Genomic DNA, 13,405 nt, shown 5'->3' with positions numbered 1-13,405 from the left:
TTGAAGAAAGCGAGAGAGAGAGAGGGGGGGGGGGGGGGGGGGGGAGAGGAAAGAGTGATTATATGAGAGCAAACATTTACATGGCATGGAGTCTTAAGATTATATATTGCATATATTAGCTGCCTAAAGGTTGGGGTAATACATTGGTTAATGCTATAAAATATGCAGATAGATATACATTTGTGCCAGTAGTTGATGTACATACAGTTTTAATGTGACAAGGGGTAGAAGCTGTCGGTGTGATGAATTATCTGTGAATGAGATCAATCTCTTGTACTCTTGGCGGCTGTCAACAGTAAACTTGTTGTTTCATTTAATATTACAAAGAAGATAAAAAAGAAATTGAGTATTTCGCCGTCTCTGTTAATGAGAGGTTCGTGTACCGAAATAAATAAAGAGAAATATAGTTACATTTGCTAATATAAAACAAAATAAAATTTAGTCCAAATCACCAAAGATATATGTCGAGCGTAAAAAGAAGCCGAAGAAGAGACAGAAGAGAAAAAAAGTTGTCACTCACTATGAATATTGTCTTCACATACACCATAGCCAAGCAAATCTTAGCAGCAGCAGCTTGGTTTCCCTGAAGCTTAGAGAGTTAAAGATGTCTTTTGGAATTACTGCAGATCCTACAAGGTAGGTGTCTTGAAAAAGAATAAAAGAGAAAGAGAGAAAGATACAAGCAATTCTAATCTATTTGAAACCAATTGAAAGGATTGTCAGGGCGAAAAAATATCAATTAACCCTTGTTTGAATTATACCAACCAGCAGATACACGACATTCAGCCAGCAGAAATATGACGACAGTGTTATAAGAAAATATGAATCCTTTCTTATGACATATCTCCTTTCACATCTGGAACTGGAGTCGGAAAAATCTGACAGCTATAAATAGGGCCTCACCTCAGATGACATCCATAACAGGACTATTGGAGCCGGATTGGAAACTGTTCCCCGAATCTAAACGAAACAGCTACACCTGGCTCATTGATCACTTCACTCATTACGCATTAAACACGTCAAAACCTACGAACAGTATTTTCAGGACTTCCTTTCGCAGTAATATTGGGAGATAAGGATTCAGCTGAAACGTTAATACAATAAACAATCCTAATTTTTTCCTCGATTCTGGATTTCGGTGAACTAGATGTTTGCAACCAAGAAAGAGTTAGAGTTAACCTAAAAACTTTAAATTTATGTTCCATACTATCAAGAAATGTTTATGCAAGTATTTCTTTTATGTCTATTTGTTCCGAATACTTTTTAGGGTTTCGTGCCTCTCTTTGTTATCTGTTTGTAAAAAACTTCTTTCTTTTTCAGGAACGAACAGACGCATCTAATTGAAATTTACGTCACATATTAAGGTCTATGGTCCCTTGACAATGTAAAAATTTAAGGCTTCTAAGTCAATGAATCTATAGCTGCCGCCATTTATGTCATATATTTTAACACTCGCAAGCTCACTCATCAAAACCTATAGGGAACTTTCCTTCGGGCTCGAATCACGAAATTTGTTAAGAAGGAAGGTTTCAAAGTACAACTGAAGGAAAAAATCCGAAAACTATAAATTTGTAATTATATCAAATGAGAAATTTTTTTGTCATTTCTTATCTGACTATCTGTTTTTTCGTCCGTCTGTTAACACCCCTTTTTCTTGGGAAGAGCTGGGTGTATCAAGCTCAAATTAATGTCAAATACTAAGGCCTACGGTCCCATATCGATGAAAAAAAGGGAAGCTTGTAATTCAGTACTCTCAAAAGATATGGCTGTTTATATCAAATTTTTGACATTCGCAAACTCGCTCATCAAAACCTGTGTGGTTCTTCCCGTTGGCCTAGAATCATGAAATTTGGCAAGAAGCAAGATTTCAAAGTACAGCCAAAAGGAAAAAATACGAAACTGTAAAATTGTAATTACATCACACGAAAAAAGATTTTTGTCATTTCTCATCTGACTCCGTTTTTGTCCATCTGTTAAGTCCCCTTTTTCCCAGGAACATGTAGAATTATTAAGTTCAAATTTATTTCACGTAACCCTTAGCGGTGTAATAAAATGCAAGCTCCTAAGTCAATAGAAACCAAATCTGCGGCCATTTTGGTCACATACTTTGATACTCGCAAACTCCCTTATCACAACCTATATGATACTTCCCAGTGGCCTAGAGTTACGAAATTTACGAAGAAGCAAGGTTTTTAATCACAGGTAAAGGAAAAATTCAAAAAACTGTTAATCTGTAATTATATCACACCAAAAAATGTCATTGTGTTTTGTTATCCGATGTCAAACTTGAAATAAAAAAACAATAGTAGTTCTGCATTCAGGCTGACTCGATCGCAGTGATGACACTCAAACCTCAGGCAAGGAATGATTTTATCGCTCATATGAGACGTTTCGGAATTTATCCATCATCAAATATCCAGGAGCGGTTACTGCAATTGTCCATATACATAATTACGTTTGTACGGAACACTTAGTGCGCGAGTCCCACTCGCTCCGGGTCAGCTTCATTTTTCCTTTCACATAGACACAAGCCAAAAAAAAAGCATCACACACAAAGCAGGGCGTAAGTGAGTTTTAAACAAGTAAATTGTCGCTGTTATCAAAAAGGAATACTTTAAGTCAGAAAGCCGAAAAGAAACAAAGAGAAAGAACGAAATTCATTTCATGAGATGGAAGACAACTTCATTTAGAATATTCCTTAGCTTTCTGAAACAAAGATTTATTTTGAGAATATATAATAGCAAAGGATGCTAAACCAGCTGGAATGAAATTTAGATAACATTTTTCAATTTAGGTTTCATATTATCATTTAAATTGTTTTAGCAAAAAAGTCATTGAAAGGCTGTTGAATTCATCTATTATACCTTTATTCTCACATGTGAATTCCAATTTAGTAGAAGCTATTATTTCTAAACAAGCAAGACTCCATGTACGTGTAATATTTTCACATTACCAAGGGCCATGACTGCAACTTAGGTGAAAAAGCATTTACTACACGTAAGAAGAAAGTTCATTTCCTTAAGAAGAAAAATATCACACCGTAAAGTTTCTCTGCAACTATGGAAAAAAAGAATGAAACCCACGCAGTGTTGCATAGTGGATAGCGTGCTTAGGTTCATACCCGATCACCAGCTACTATTTTTTGCATAGTAGTTATCGTGTCTGGAATGCTCTTGAATTATCTTGTGTCTGTACTGTTTATATATACTGGAATATTCGACGTTTGCGTAAATAGCTGTAGTCACCATCCAGGCGTTCAGTTTTGGCTGTAAGTTGATGTCAGCAATAGACCTGTCTTCAGTTCTATATATTGGGCTTCATTGACGACCCTACCTTCGTATTTGGACTTGATTGCGGTTTCGACGCAACATTGTTTGGTGGAGACGCCGGGTACTTCAAAACATAGACATCACCGTGCCTCCAACCAATCAACATAATGGTTGTCGTTGACACGGACAGCAACCGCAATAAAAGCAGTACGCCATTCATAAGATCTGTATATTCAGGAGACAGATGGATTCCGAAACAGAAGTAAGTCAGTTGCTCATGAGGCACCCATCGATGTTTTCCAGAGATGCGTGTCTGCATCCAAGGACATGGCTGAAATGATTCTACAGAATCGCCAAATACGGCAGCCAAGATGACATAACGTTGTACACAAACGTGTAGTTTCACTTGGATAGCCCAGCCCAGCAGTGACGAATCCAGAAAATGCATCAGGAAAAAAAGATCGAAAGAAGGAGGTGTGGCCGACAGTCGAAAATCGTCCCTATGGCAGTCGTGGAAGACAACCATGAGCTCGCCTCTCTCTTACACCAGATAGTAAGGAAAGGGGTACAGCATTGTATCGAATCCGGAAATGTCGGTCCAAGTTTACAAGAGATACCAGCCGTGAATGTCACCTCATACGCAAGAAGATAATAAGGAATGTCGAAGAAGTGGTGTCTCGATATCTGACACCAACGCAGAACACTAGTCGAAAGCGCCATGAGAAATGGACTCATCGAACTGGAACTTATACCGCAACCATAAAAGGATAACTCAGCATGCGACCCACGCAGTTACAGCCAACTCCACCGCCAACTACAGCTCCCCACCGAAACACTTTAGGAGAAAGAAAAGCAAAACTGTAGTATCTTATCACTGTGGGAATCCTGGACACATTGTACACTATTGGACAGAAGGAAGACGAGTGTCCACTAATATTACGCTGCAAGACGTTAACCATCAAAAGAATCATATTCTCGCCAGTCGATTGCAGGCGATTTAAGTCGACCTGTGGTACGAAATCCACAGCCGTAGCCAGGACGAGATTGTTCCCCAACATACTGTAGCCGATTTCCGTCGATGTACAGAGGTACCAGCAGCTCGCCTAGCTGGCGAATTCAGGAAAACTAAGCGAGGAGGCCAACTATGGAGGCGAGGTCGTCACGGATGATAATCCTCCATGAACAGCTGTCACCAAAATATCAGGAAATCTCACTAACGTCATCGCCGACTGCCAACTTCCCTAGTCGCTAGTCGATTCAGGGGTTTCTTTACCTGTAATGTCGAATTCTTATCGTTATCAGTTACGAAACACTATACAAAAGTGAGCGTGCTGAAGGTCGCAATTCGCAAAGTTTTTAGTTTTTGGTGTCAATAGTGTACTGACTGGTTTGATGCAGCCCGCCACGAATTCTTCTCCCGAACCGACCTCTTCACCCCAGAGTAGCACTTGCACCTAACGTCGTAAATTATTTGTTAGATGTATTTAAATCTCTGTCTTTCCCTCCAGTGTTTACTCCCTACAGTTCCCTGTAGTACCTGGGAGGTTATTCCGTGGTAAGTCCTATCATCCTGTCTCGTCTTCTTGTCAGTGTTTTCCATATGTTCCTTCCTTCTCCGATTCTGCGGAGAACCTCCCCATCCCTTAACGTACCAATTCACTTGTATGTAGTTTTTTCCTTTTTGTGTAACCGTTGCTTATCTTGGGTTATGATTTTTCTATGTACAGATGCGATGTAATGTACTACGTAGAATCAATGTTATTATCTATTTCGTAACGTTGTTCTCATGTGTTATGTAATTTCGTTTGAATCCCAGGAACTTCCGCGACTGCTACGGTTGCAGGTTCGAATCCTGCCTCGGGCATGGATGTGTGTGATGTCCTTAGGTTAGTTAGGTTTAAGTAGTTCTAAGTTCTAGGGGACTGATGACCACAGATGTTAAGTCCCATAGTGCTCAGAGCCATCTGAACCATTTGAGCCAACTTCCACCTGTTATAAAAAAATTAATATCTTTGGGTAGTGCTGCTATGAGACAGCTGACCAACGACTGTGAGTTATGCAGAGTTGCAATTAAAAGTGAAGCTGAACACTGCAAGTGGGAGCGACAGTCGTCATTTCAGACTGTGAACTGTGTCTGGGCTGGTTCCATATGCCCCAGACTGTGTCTGAGATTTATATGAGGGCGAAGTTCCTAAACAATTTAATTTTGGCGTTGTGAAAAATGAACGAGCGGACTGCGCGTCAGGGTGGATACATGGCCAGCCGTCAACTGTTGTTTTCTGGAAATCATCTTGTGTTCTTAACATTATACTACCTCGACCAACCTGTCCCGGCCTACGAAACAGGTTAAGTTTATTATGGAGCATCTAGATGGTTTAGCGAACGACGAGACAACGGTGCATCGACATCAGAGATCCTACAACAGGTGGGAAGCTGCAGCACGCACATTTCTCCATTCACATGGCGGACTGTCAACCAAAAATACATTTCTGCGAGTTGTCAGTTCGACTTTCCATCGATAAACATTATTTAGGTGCATTAGTGAATTCAAGTCAGTTTTCAACATACCACTCAACAGTTCTTCTCCATAAGAGATCAAATTAAATTTGCGTTCTGTATTGTAAAAGGCTATTTTAAATGCCAGAACTTTACGTAGTTGTTTCATAACAAAGTGTGTTGATTTAACCATTTACGCTGAGGCCTTTATAATCAGCTAACAGTGACTTGAAAGAAAAACTGCTTACAGACATTATTTAAAGCTAAATCACCACTCATTATTTAATGCTGACACTATCTTTATTCCAATCAGGACTCATTTATTTATTGATAGCTCTCCTTAATAATTAAAGTTTAATAATTAAAGTTTGCCACCAAGGGCGTTCTCAATTAAAACAGATCTAAACTGCTAACATTAATAATCTAATACACTTCAAGTTAACTAGCTTGGTAAAAGGACTTTTCAGTATGACAAACCTGCATTGCCTACCCACAATTTCAGTGTTATTAACTGCTGCAGCACCTCCTGCTAAATACACTATTGGCCATTAAAATTGCTACACCACAAAGATGAAGTGCTACAGACCCGAAATTTAACCGACAGGAAGAAGACGCTGTGATATGCAAATGATTAGCTTGAAAAGCTAAAAAAACACAAGGTTGGCAACACCTACAACGTGCTGACATGAGCAAACTTTCCAACCGATTTCTCATACACAAACGGCAGTTGACTGGCGTTGCCTGGTGAAACGTTGTTGTGATGCCTCGTGTAAGGAGGAGAAATACGTACCATCACGTTTCCGACTTTGATAAAGGTCGGATTGTAGCCTATCGCGATTGCGGTTTATCGTATCGCGACATTGCTGCTCGCGTTGGTCGAGATCCAATGACTGTTAGTAGAATATGGAATCGGTGGGTTCGGGAGGGTAATACGGTACGCTGTGCTGAATCCCAAAGGCCTCGTATCACTAGCAGTCGAGATGACAGGCATCTTACCCGCATGGCTGTAACGGATCGTGCAGCCACGTCTCGATCCCTGAGTCAACAGATGGGGATGTTTGCAAGACAACAAGCATCTTCACGAACAGTTCGACCACGTTTACAGCAGCATGGACTATCAGCTCGGAGGCCATGGCTGATGTTACCCTTGACGCTGCATCACAGACAGGAGCGCCTGCGATGGTGTACTCAACGACGAACCTGGGTGCACGAATGGTGAAACGTCATTTTTTCGGATGAATCCAGGTTCTGTTTACAGCATCATGATGGTCGCATCTGTGTTCGGCGACATCGCGATGAACGCACATTGGAAGCGTGTGTTCGTCATCGCCATACTGGCCTATCAGCCGGCGTGATGGTATGGGGTGTCATTGGTTACACGTCTCTGACACCTCTTGCTTACATTGACGTCACTTTGAACAGTGGACGTTACATTTCAGATGTGTTACGACCCATGGCTCTACCCTTCATTCGATTCCTGCGAAATCCTACATTTCAGCAGGATAACGCACGACCGCATGTTGCAGGTCCTGTACGAGCCTTTCTGTATACAGAAAATGTTCGCCTGCTGCCCTGGCCAGCACATTCTCCAGATCTCTCACCAATTGAAAACGTCTGGTCAATGGCGGCCGAGCAACTGGCTCGTCACAATACGCCAGTCACTACTCTTGATGAACTGTGGCATCCTGTTGAAGATGCAAGGACAGCTGTACCTGTACACGCTGTAACACTCCGGTTTATTTTACTGACTTATCCCGTTCGATTGAGATCTGATAGCAGCCCAAAACAGATATTAATTACTGTGACCGTGTACCTAAGGGGGCTGGCAATCGGATTGGACTGCTACGGAGATGTTACATTCCATTTTTGTCCTTCTCAAATGCTGTAATAATGAAATGTCTGGTGGCAAGAAGAACAACAACACAACTTCATTAATCAACGACCTATATTCATCACAAAAACACAAAGTAAGGAGGCAGCCACTGCCTTCGTCGTACAGAATTAATAATGGCTAATCTCAGCACAGGCCCTTTCGTTATTCATTATCATCACACGCAATTTTAATCGCTGTAATCCAACACTGCAATCCAACACTGCAAACCAAATAATGCCGGCGCGGTAGACGCGTAATTACAAATATCGGCACAAAAAATTACACTGAATCGCACTAGTAATTATACCTTTTCACTTTCCCGTATATTTCTAACACAAAGGGGTTAAACCACGGCGATGGCCACTCCCTTTGTCGGTACGGTCTTGCATTCCAGCAACATACCTCCACCCGGCTCGGCCCGCAGCGCGTACCACATTACTGTCTCAACACTCGCTCTCGCTCTCGCAACCCGACACACACTATCGATTGTTTGTCCTGTCGACCTGTGCTGTCGCAAAACTTAAGGTAAGGGCCTACGGACCCCTTACATCCCCGCCCTCGAAAACTTCTTTGAAGCCACAGGCGTAAAAGAATCGGCTAGGGAATTAGACATCACTACATATGAACAAAACACACAGTGCAAATAAGTAATGAAATTACAATCACCAAGAAAATCCTGGACTCCGGTAGTGGGCTGCCTCTACAATAATATTCTACAAAAAGTTATTACATCTCAAAAATATGGCATTGTCCAAATAACACACAACATCAATCCTATTTACTTAACATAGCATGGTAAATACTTTTTATAAACTTATCTTACCAAAAATTTCCAAAAACTTTACACTTTCAAAGGTTTGTACGAGTCATTAACTACATATCTGTTATAACTTGCTATAGCAAAGACATAAAAGAAACTAGTTGAATGCCAGCTACCCCTTTGGTATGCCGTCCTTTCAGCGGGGTTTGTGCCGTCCATACTACTATCACTCTAATTTATAACTCACTGGGCCAACACACATAAAAGTTAAGGAAGAAATTCAAACTTATTCATTACAGATTCCATAAATTTAAATGCTACATTGTGCCGCTAAGCATGTCTTACATGTAAATGAAAAGAACCGTCGTTTCCGTGGTGTAGCGGTTATCACATCTGCTTTACACGCAGAAGGTCCCCGGTTCGATCCCGGGCGGGAACACAACAATTTTAATCTATATTTCGGATTTCATTTCCGAGATGACCTCACGTCCGCGTATGCAGAGACAAGCAATGTCGTATGCTAGACGGATAGGGCGTCATTTTACTGTCAAATACTGTTGCTCTCTTATTGCACCGGTATTTGGTAACTGAGAACGCCCCTAGCTCCATTATGGCTGGCAAAATTTATAATCCGGTTCTTCAGGGCTACTTCAAGTGCGCTTGCTACTGGCTTTCCTGAGCTCACCCTACTCGCCTTGTCACAGCTCTGTCAAAGTGTGATGCTAACTAATAATGAGAAACTCTTAGCCACGCTCAATCTTACATGCCATCCCTTGGTTGTTGCCGTCGCTAGTAAGATGAGGGTAGACTGTCGCACAATTAAGCTGAATCTCCACTCACGGTGCACATATCCCGCAAAGACAACCTTGTTTTCCGTTGCATGCAAAATTACCGTCTGCCTTTCTACCGAATTCCACCTACGTACTTTACTGGTGCCGCATTCTTGTTATATCCACGTGTTATAACAGGCGTCTACTCTTCATTGAGGAGCTGCAACCGGGGCTGAGTTCCACCTACGCTTCAGCACGGTAAAAATGGCAGGGCTCGTCCTGGATTTGAACCCGGGACCTCCTGCACCCAAAGCAGGAATCATACGCCTAGACCAACGAGCCACCTGGCTGGAGCAATCAAGTTAATCCCAAGTAGTGGGCCTCACAGGGAACACAAACTTTCACGCGAATTCGCAAGATAAACGCTTTCTGCAGGCAGCACTCACCACTGTTGAGAAGAATATTAAAGGCAACGAATAAAAAGCGAAATAACTTCATCGAGCACTGCTTATGAACAGCCGGCAGTGCCTCAGTTTCGGTATGTGTTTTCACAGGGTTAAGAGGAGGCGAATGCACTAAACAAAAGAACATCGGGAAACCAAGCACCAACTCATAACGAAAAGATTGCAAAATATACTGCAAGCAAAATTTCCAGAAGACGGATACTGAAGACGCCGCAGACAAAAGAATTATTCTATGCAGTAACGATTATCTAGGAAGCGTGAATTGCATGTGCTGCTCCACCACACAACTTCTTTTGATACTGTTTTACTTATTCTAAATTTTCATTACCTGATCGTCTCTAAAATACTGTGCGGTTATCACCTGGTTTCCAACAGCGATAGTAGTAAGTAAATCGACTACAAAGTCTTTCAAAGTAGGTCAGACACAAAAAAAAAAATCGGAGCTGCGTGTAGCTCATGTCATTCTGCTTTCAATCGTGAATCTCCGGCTGGGAGTAGTGGCGTACTTCTGTAATCCAAGCTTCTGGGAGGCCGTTGTGTGGGAGAGATCTGGAAACAACTACAGATTCGACCGTTCCACGAGCTCAGGAACGGCCGCGATGCCTTCATCGAGCTCTGCAGATCGACAGATGATAGTGTGGAAATTTCGGCAAGCGGTGGCCAAGGGTTAAGAGAAGCCAAACACACTAAACACAAGAAAGTCGGGAAACCGAAGCACACAACTCATAACGAAAAGATTGCGGAATGCAGTGCGAAAGCAAAACTTCGAGAAGACCAACTCTGAAGCCATCGGCGAGCTAGGAATTATTCCGCACAAGAAGCGATCATGTAGGAGGAGCGAGCCGAGGCTGTCGCTCGACCACACAATAAATTTTTGCTTAATCCCAATTTGCAGTACCGGTTCGACACTAGAATACTGCGCCTTGGTTCTTCCAAAAGCGATAGTAATAAGCACGTCGACTGCAGTGTCATTTGGGGTAGTGAGTCAGACATGGAGAGGATATGGGGCGGGTGGAATATGCAACGACAGGGGCATTGCAGGGCGGCCGCCGGCTCCTTGCGCTGTGGCGCACCGGTGCCGGCGGCGGCCTGGCTGGGCTGCTGGTGCCTCCATGTAGAGCTGCCGCGGAGCCCAGGCAAAGTGCCGCTAACGAAGCGATTGCCTTTGGTGACATCTTTTGCAATAACGACTGCGCGAATCGACGGTATCTCGTAAGGAAGGAAAGAGCAGCAGCTGCCGCCGAGCCCAGGCGCCGTGCCGAACACGCAGAAGGTCCCCGGCTCGATTGCGGGCGGAAACCCGTTTTCGTCGCACTCAGCAAGACACTTGCTACGATCTCTACTGTGACCATTTAAATCAACTTCAAACGTTCCATCAGCAGGGTGCACATGGCTCAAATGAAACATGAAACGGTTTCAGAACTGGTTGTCGGATTTTAGCGCTGACTTGGAGGCCTGGAAATGCGCGAAACAGCCACCGCCATGCGATTTGTTACCACACCGTTGTACAAAACGCAAGGGCTCGTCCGGGATTTGAACCCGGGACCTCCTGCGCCCGAAGCAGGAATCATACCCCTAGACCAACGAGCCTATTCGTTCCGAAAACGCACTGCATGTGAATGACGCCACCTTTGATGGTCTCACCATGTAGGGCTGCAGCTCAGCCAGCGTTCTCCCTGTCTGTCGCGGTTGGATTGTTTTCATCGACGTCTTTTACTGCAGGAACTTCACGAATCGGAGGGAGCTCGTAGCCGATGCCCTTGCTAACACAGAAGAAAAACTGTTGCTATTACGAGTCTCCGGGTGGTACATGAAAATAACCGTCGTTTCCGTGGTGTAGCGGTTATCACGTCTGCTTTACACGCAGAAGGTCCCCGGTTCGATCCCGGGCGGGAACACAACAATTTTAATCTATATTTCGGATTTCATTTCCGAGATGACCTCACGTCCGCGTATGCAGAGACAAGCAATGTTGTATGCTAGACGGATAGGGCGTCATTTTACTGTCAAATACTGTAGCTCTCTTATTGCACCGGTATTTGGTAACTGAGAACGCCCCTAGCTCCATTATGGCTGGCAAAATTTATAATCCGGTTCTTCAGGGCTACTTCAAGTGCGCTTGCTACTGGCTTTCCTGAGCTCACCCTACTCGCCTTGTCACAGCTCTGTTAAAGTGTGATGCTAACTAATAATGAGAAACTCTTAGCCACGCTCAATCTTACATGCCACCCCTTGGTTGTTGCCGTCGCTAGTAAGATGAGGGTAGACTGTCGCACAATTAAGCTGAATCTCCACTCACGGTGCACATATCCCGCAAAGACAACCTTGTTTTCCGTTGCATGCAAAATTACCGTCTGCCTTTCTACCGAATTCCACCTACGTACTTTACTGGTGCCGCATTCTTGTTATATCCACGTGCTATAACAGGCGTCTACTCTTCATTGAGGAGCTGCAACCGGGGCTGAGTTCCACCTACGCTTCAGCACGGTCAAAATGGCAGGGCTCGTGCGGGATTTGAACCCGGGACCTCCTGCACCCAAAGCAGGAATCATACCCCTAGACCAACGAGCCACCTGGCTGGAGCAGTCAAGTTAATCCCAAGTAGTGGGCCTCACAGGGAACACAAACTTTCACGCGAATTCGCAAGATAAACGCTTTCTGCAGGCAGCACTCACCACTGTTGAGAAGAATATTAAAGGCAACGAATAAAAAGCGAAATAACTTCATCGAGCACTGCTTATGAACAGCCGGCAGTGCCTCAGTTTCGGTATGTGGTTTCTCAGGGTTAAGAGGAGGCGAATGCACTAAACAAAAGAACATCGGGAAACCAAGCACCAACTCATAACGAAAAGATTGCAAAATATACTGCAAGCAAAATTTCCAGAAGACGGATACTGAAGACGCCGCAGACAAAAGAATTATTCTATGCAGTAACGATTATCTAGGAAGCGTGAATTGCATGTGCTGCTCCACCACACAACTTCTTTTGATACTGTTTTACTTATTCTAAATTTTCATTACCTGATCGTCTCTAAAATACTGTGCGGTTATCACCTGGTTTCCAACAGCGATAGTAGTAAGTAAATCGACTACAAAGTCTTTCAAAGTAGGTCAGACACAAAAAAAAAAAAAAATCGGAGCTGCGTGTAGCTCATGTCATTCTGCTTTCAATCGTGAATCTCCGGCTGGGAGTAGTGGCGTACTTCTGTAATCCAAGCTTCTGGGAGGCCGTTGTGTGGGAGAGATCTGGAAACAACTACAGATTCGACCGTTCCACGAGCTCAGGAACGGCCGCGATGCCTTCATCGAGCTCTGCAGATCGACAGATGATAGTGTGGAAATTTCGGCAAGCGGTGGCTAAGGGTTAAGAGAAGCCAAACACACTAAACACAAGAAAGTCGGGAAACCGAAGCACACAACTCATAACGAAAAGATTGCGGAATGCAGTGCGAAAGCAAAACTTCGAGAAGACCAACTCTGAAGCCATCGGCGAGCTAGGAATTATTCCGCACAAGAAGCGATCATGTAGGAGGAGCGAGCCGAGGCTGTCGCTCGACCACACAATAAATTTTTGCTTAATCCCAATTTGCAGTACCGGTTCGACACTAGAATACTGCGCCTTGGTTCTTCCAAAAGCGATAGTAATAAGCACGTCGACTGCAGTGTCATTTGGGGTAGTGAGTCAGACATGGAGAGGATATGGGGCGGGTGGAATATGCAACGACAGGGGCATTGCAGGGCGGCCGCCGGCTCCTTGCGCTGTGGCGCACCGG

The 13,405-nt window shown here is 43.6% G+C and overlaps 4 non-coding genes across 4 annotated transcripts; 2 read left to right on the top strand and 2 right to left on the bottom strand.

Annotated features, from left to right (window-relative positions):
• The first annotated feature begins 8,764 nt into the window (after window positions 1–8,764).
• Trnav-uac lies at window positions 8,765–8,837 on the top strand. Its single transcript has one exon. It is a non-coding gene; the product is annotated as a tRNA-Val (tRNA).
• Window positions 8,838–11,150: 2,313 nt separating this feature from the next.
• Trnap-cgg lies at window positions 11,151–11,222 on the bottom strand. Its single transcript has one exon. It is a non-coding gene; the product is annotated as a tRNA-Pro (tRNA).
• A 235-nt stretch (window positions 11,223–11,457) lies between these two features.
• Window positions 11,458–11,530, top strand: Trnav-uac. The gene has a single exon. It is a non-coding gene; the product is annotated as a tRNA-Val (tRNA).
• A 601-nt stretch (window positions 11,531–12,131) lies between these two features.
• Window positions 12,132–12,203, bottom strand: Trnap-ugg. The gene has a single exon. It is a non-coding gene; the product is annotated as a tRNA-Pro (tRNA).
• Between the last annotated feature and the right edge of the window lie 1,202 nt (window positions 12,204–13,405).

This window comes from Schistocerca americana, chromosome 2 (assembly GCF_021461395.2).
Source record: "Schistocerca americana isolate TAMUIC-IGC-003095 chromosome 2, iqSchAmer2.1, whole genome shotgun sequence".
NCBI classification, from domain to species: domain Eukaryota; kingdom Metazoa; phylum Arthropoda; class Insecta; order Orthoptera; family Acrididae; genus Schistocerca; species Schistocerca americana.
This window is presented reverse-complemented; position numbering and strand designations above follow the sequence as displayed.